This window comes from Condylostylus longicornis, unplaced genomic scaffold (assembly GCF_029603195.1).
Source record: "Condylostylus longicornis isolate FDR11 unplaced genomic scaffold, ASM2960319v2 ptg000013l, whole genome shotgun sequence".
Taxonomy (NCBI): domain Eukaryota; kingdom Metazoa; phylum Arthropoda; class Insecta; order Diptera; family Dolichopodidae; genus Condylostylus; species Condylostylus longicornis.
In genome coordinates, this window is record NW_026577982.1 from 850,132 (window position 1) to 856,131 (window position 6,000).

Consider the following 6,000-nt stretch of genomic DNA (forward strand, 5'->3'; position numbering starts at 1 on the left):
TTATAAGTTGCATTGTATAAATAAAAATTTACGACAAATTAAAATCTAAAATAAAGCGCTTAATAAAATTACTAAAAATTCTTGATTACCTTTTTAAATATGCTTGTTAAAATTCGAATATAACTACTTAGTTATGCTAATCGTTAATCGTAAAGATAAGTATAAATAAAAAGAAAAGAAATGTATGTATGTACATATATATAAAAATAAAAACCAGAACGAAAAAAAAATAAATAAAACAAAAATAGTAAAATATAAAATAAATAAAAATATTAGCAAAATAATAAAAGTAAAAAACTTTTTAAGAGATTAGTTGTCAAACGGGCAGTCATCATTGTGGACAGATTTCGAAAAAAAAGAACACAAATTAATTTTTTTGTTTTTGTAAATTATCTTCGTGTGTGCGTTGTTCTCTTCTTTATTTTATTTCTTAGTTTTATTTTTATTTTTTTCTTTTTGTTGTTTTAATTTTAAATTAATTATGCCCATTTACAAAAGTTGAGATACAACGATGCATTATTTCGATTTTAAAATTTAAAAATCCTACTTACATACATACGTACATTGTTATTAATTACTAATCGAAACTTGTCGAATTTCGAATAAAAAAAAAAACATTTTATTGTTTTTTTTCTTCATTATGGTTGACGTAATTTCAATTTCATTATTACTTATTTTCGGTGATTATTTATGATTGTATACACATGTGTAGTATGTAAACAACATTAGTAATAAAAATAAAAATAATTATAATAAAAAATTCAAGTATAATAATAAAATTTTATATTTTAAAATTCAATATTCAATAATTTATTCGTGTGTGATTAAGAGTTACAAAACAAAAAGTAAAAAAAAAAAATGGAAATTAAATTTTGAATGTTTAAAGTTTTAATCTAAATTTTTTTTTTTTCGAAATCCTTTTTCGAATATACATATTTCGAAATTGTTTGTAATGTACTTTTATTTTGTAGACCAACTTAAATAATATTAAAATTAGAATTTTTAATATATTTTTTTTTTTCTGTTAATAATTTGGTATTTAATCAATTAAATGTAGTGTTAAATATAAAATATTAAAAATATAAAATATAATATAATATATATAAAAATTTGTTGTTTTTTGTTAAAATTTTTGTATATAATGTAAAAATGTGTAATATAAATGTATGAATGAAATATGTATGTGCATGAAAATTAAATTTTAATTTAAAATAATTAATATTACAAAGTGTATACATACATATGTACGTATATAATATAAAATTGAGTAACTGTAAATTTTTAATATTTAAAAATTAATAATAATGGCCACAAATAAGGAATTGGTTATTGATTGGAAATCACTTGGTTTACCAGATAATTGGACGACACGAGGTAATTTTATTTTTTTATAAACAATATTTTTAATTTTGAATTAAAAATGAAATGTCGCAAAAGAAATTTCGAAATATTTGGTTTTTTTTTTTAATTTTTATAGCCTGAAACTAATTTGTGCAAATATATGAATAAGAATGTTGATTTCTAAATTTTAATTTGTATTTTTATATTCGAAATTAAATTTGCAATAAAATAAAAAATTACACAAATTTTACAGAGTTCGTTTTTCATTGCATGTATGTATTTAATGTACATATGTACAGGATTATTTATTTTAAATAATAATAAAAATTAAAAAATAAATTTCAAATAATTTTGCTGCCTCATATATGTAAATTGTGAAAAAAACAATATTTTTAAGGTTTCGATTTTTTCATTGTTCCCGAAACTGATTTTTGTTGGCTTTTATATAGACCAGTCTAAAATTTTGCTATTTTTATTCTTTTTCTTTATGAAAAACTGAATAAATTTTATTTAGTAAAAATTGAATAAATTTTTTAAATTTTCAATACACATAAATAGGTATTTCTTGTAATTTTGAGCAAGTAATTGTAGATTTGCACACATAATAATGATATGATTGTGGATGAAAACTTGATTGGATTTTTAAAATTCCATTCCTGTTTTTAAATTCTTTTAGCATATTTAGAAACATTTACAAAACAATTTACTTAATTGTATTTATTATTAAAATTTATATTGTTTCAAAAAGTATATTATATAATGATATTTGTTATATAATATTTATTTAGAAAGCGAATATGAATTTGAACCAACTTAATATTTCAAAATTTAATTTTTAAATGAGTACCAATCAGTACAGTTTCCTATATAGATTAATTGCATTTGATAGGATTGCAATTAATTGCTTCTAAAGATTTTTCGCCCATTTCTTTCCCACATTACGGAATATGGTCCATTCAATCATGACACGTAACAAGTAATGTCTTATTATAGGCAGCATGTCATTTATCAGGAATGATTGGACTACTCCGCTAGTCCCTAATTTTCTGTAAGTACGTTCAATAATAATAACGTTGTTAATAATATTTTTTTCTTTCACACATTACAAATGAAATATTAATTTAATAATACTTTCTTAGTGCAAATTTAAAATTATAACACTATTTAAATTAGTCATTCTAGTCTAAAGGCTAAAAAATTAATGAATTTTTATTTGAATATTTAATGTATATTTTATTCTTTCTTCAAATTAAGTATCTTGATTTAGTTATTTAGGTTATCATTTACATACATAAATAAGATTGAAAAATCATAAGATTAAATTTAAAATAGAAACTTATTACTAATAATATGTATAACGGTATCTAATTTTTATTATATGTATATGTATATAATAGAATTAGAATTCTTATCTTTATTAATAAATTTGGTCAAAATTCACAAATTTTGCATATTGTTAATATTTTATTATTTACTTATAGCAATCGAAATATAAAAGTTAATTAAAATATATTTATACTAAGCATATAAGTACAATATAACAAATTTTTAAGAAATTTTTGGAAATTTTCTTTTTTTAAATTTATTTTATTTCCATTTAATATAATTTTTTAATAAAATCTAAAAATGAACACAATTGTGTTGTATGTTGCACAGCTAATACCTATAGCATATATAGTTAAAAACAAAAATGTTTTTTCTATAACGCCTTCTACTTACATACATATAAGTAAGTAGGTATTTATTATATACTACCTCACCTGTTTAGCATATTGTTTTAAAATTTTTATTATAAATATGTGCCTATGTATAAGAATTATAGCAATATGCCGACACAATCTGAAATGGAATTTTTAAGAATATTTTTATAATAATTTAAATAAAAATTAAGTTAATTTTAATACCAGTTTTATAAATATGGTTTTATATTTTAAAAAATTCATTAATTTTAATTAAAGGTTATAATTATTACACATGGTTTTATATTATATAACAATATAAAATTTGTTACTCTACTTAAATATGTATAAGAATTTCAAAAACAGAAGTATTTTTTATTTATTAAACTATTCGAACTTTTCTTTTACCTACAATAATATTAGGCGTGTAAGATTAAATAAACAAATCGACTAGTTATTTCGAAGGAGTTGACATATAATGGCTTGGGAACTACTACATGTTTTCACTTAAACATTAGGTGAAGTAAAAAAATGTTATGATATTGTTTTGCAGAGTTCAGGCTTGAAATTCTATATTTAATTTGATATATTGCAATACGTAATATAAGTCTACAATTAAACTTACGATCTCATTTCAATTATTTGGGATCCAATAACTTTTTACTTATTTTTAATCAATTAACCAAAAAATTTGCATTGTTTCTATTGCAAGAACAATCAAAACATATTAAGGAACTTATATCAAAAGGAAAAGTAAGGGTAGTTGGTGCTATAAACCCTGAAAATTTTATTAAAACGTGTATTATAATGAGAAACGTATAACACAAGGCAAAGAGCAGTTTAAAATTTTAAGTCAATATAACTTACGGATATATGAAAGGCAATTGAATTAAATTAAAAGTTAAATTTGAATATTATTTTTCATTATACTCGTAGTTTTATTTTGAATTCTTTTATAATTTTTCTTAAAGCCGCATAAATTTATTACTTGGAGTAGGTGTATGTTAATTGATTTATGTTTATAGATTATTATGATTATTAAATATTTATTTTTATATTCCTAGAATAAATGTCATAAATGGCTAACTTATAAAGTTTATATCAAAGTTGTAACTAGTTTAATATTCAATTTGTTAGTACTACTTATATATAGCTACATATTTTATATTTATAGTAAATTTAGGTCAAAAAAAAGCATCCGTTTTAAAACATTTTAAAACCGAACTACAAATTTTTACTAAAAATTCGCCTCAGTTTACTCAAATATTTAAATATATTTAATTTAAATTATGATATTTTTTTTTGCGCATGATGCACTTGAAACACACATTCTTTATAAATTGAGAAAAAATATCGCGATTGATTAAATTAATTAAATCTCATTCAATTGATTTATTCTTACAATTTATTATTGGAATTTTTTTTATAGGCAAAATAAAAAAAGAAAAGCAGAAACTTTACGAGCATTTCGTGTTTTCTAGGTTTTAATTATAGAAAATATGTATAGGTATACCCATGTGTGTACGTAAGAGATGAATTAAAATCTGAATTTTTTAGTAACTAGAACGTAATATTGAAATATATAGGGATTTGATAATGTAAGAGATTATAAGCTAATATAGATATTCAGTTATTTGACCTTATTTAATTTTTATTTGAACTGAGGTAAAGTTGTTGAACTCCTTTGTGCACAAATTTTGTATTGCAGTCATAAAATATTTTATAACGTGTATTATAAAGTGTCTTTGAAGATCAAAATACATAAGAAGTAATGTAATATTAGTGTACCTACTACTTAAAAAATTTGAAATTTGGAAGATTATGACTAATTGCTTAATTTAGGTAATTTAATTGATTGGTAGAAAATTCTCGTAAGAGATAGAAAAATAATAGAAACTTTCCTTTAACAAGATGAGCGCAAATTTTAAAATAAAAAATTGTAATATGGTATTAAATTATACTATAGTGAAACTTTTTCAGGATTAGAATGAACCAAAACGATTTTACAAATTATTAAACGCGAAATGTACAGACTATTAAATTCATAATTGCAATCATTTCATAAATCCTAAAGCATATATACAATTTACTTTGTAGCGATTAACTGACAATTTATTATCAAAATAGGCATAGGTCCTTAACTAAACCGAATCCTCAAAGGTTTTGGTTTAAGCTTTTGAGTTCAATTTTTAATATTTTAAAAAGTGGTATAGTTTTTATTGTACCACATAGTATATTAATTTTATTTATATTTAAAGCGAAAAAAAGCAATTTCCTGATTGTTTCTAAATTACAAAATCTGTTTTTTTTTTATTTACATAATGTAAATTTTCTTGTATAACAACACCTTTTGTATACTGCAGCTATTGGTTACATAATATCAAGTAGGCAACTTATGTACATGTTATACGTAATTTGTAATAATAAATTTCAAATTTATGTGCATTAATATTGTACATATATTATGTATATCTATGTATAAATATAAAAATTCTGTTTGGCTTGTAAATTTTCACTTTCTTTTATTGTAAAAGTGAGTACAACTTTTATTTACTTATACAATTTTTATACACAAATTATACAATAATTTGTACAATGTTATGTTAACAATATTTCATATTAAATTTTCAAAATTTAGTTCGTGATTATATGTAAAAAAAAAATCGTAGTACGTATCCTAAGTATGTTATGTATAAGTATGTATGTAAGTTTGTACATACTTAGATATATTAAAATTTGAAAATCTGGTTTTAAACAATTTTCTAATTGTCAACACTAATTTATGCGCATATACAGTAACATTTTCTCATATTTTCTTTAAAAAAATATTGTATAATAGTTTTTTTTTAACATTTACCGATCGTAATATACTAAGAGAGGTATTGTGATATTACCAAATTTCACTCGTTAAATTTTCAACAAAACTAAACAAAAATCTTAATAATAAAAGCGCAAGTAAACTATATTTTTGGAAAAATTT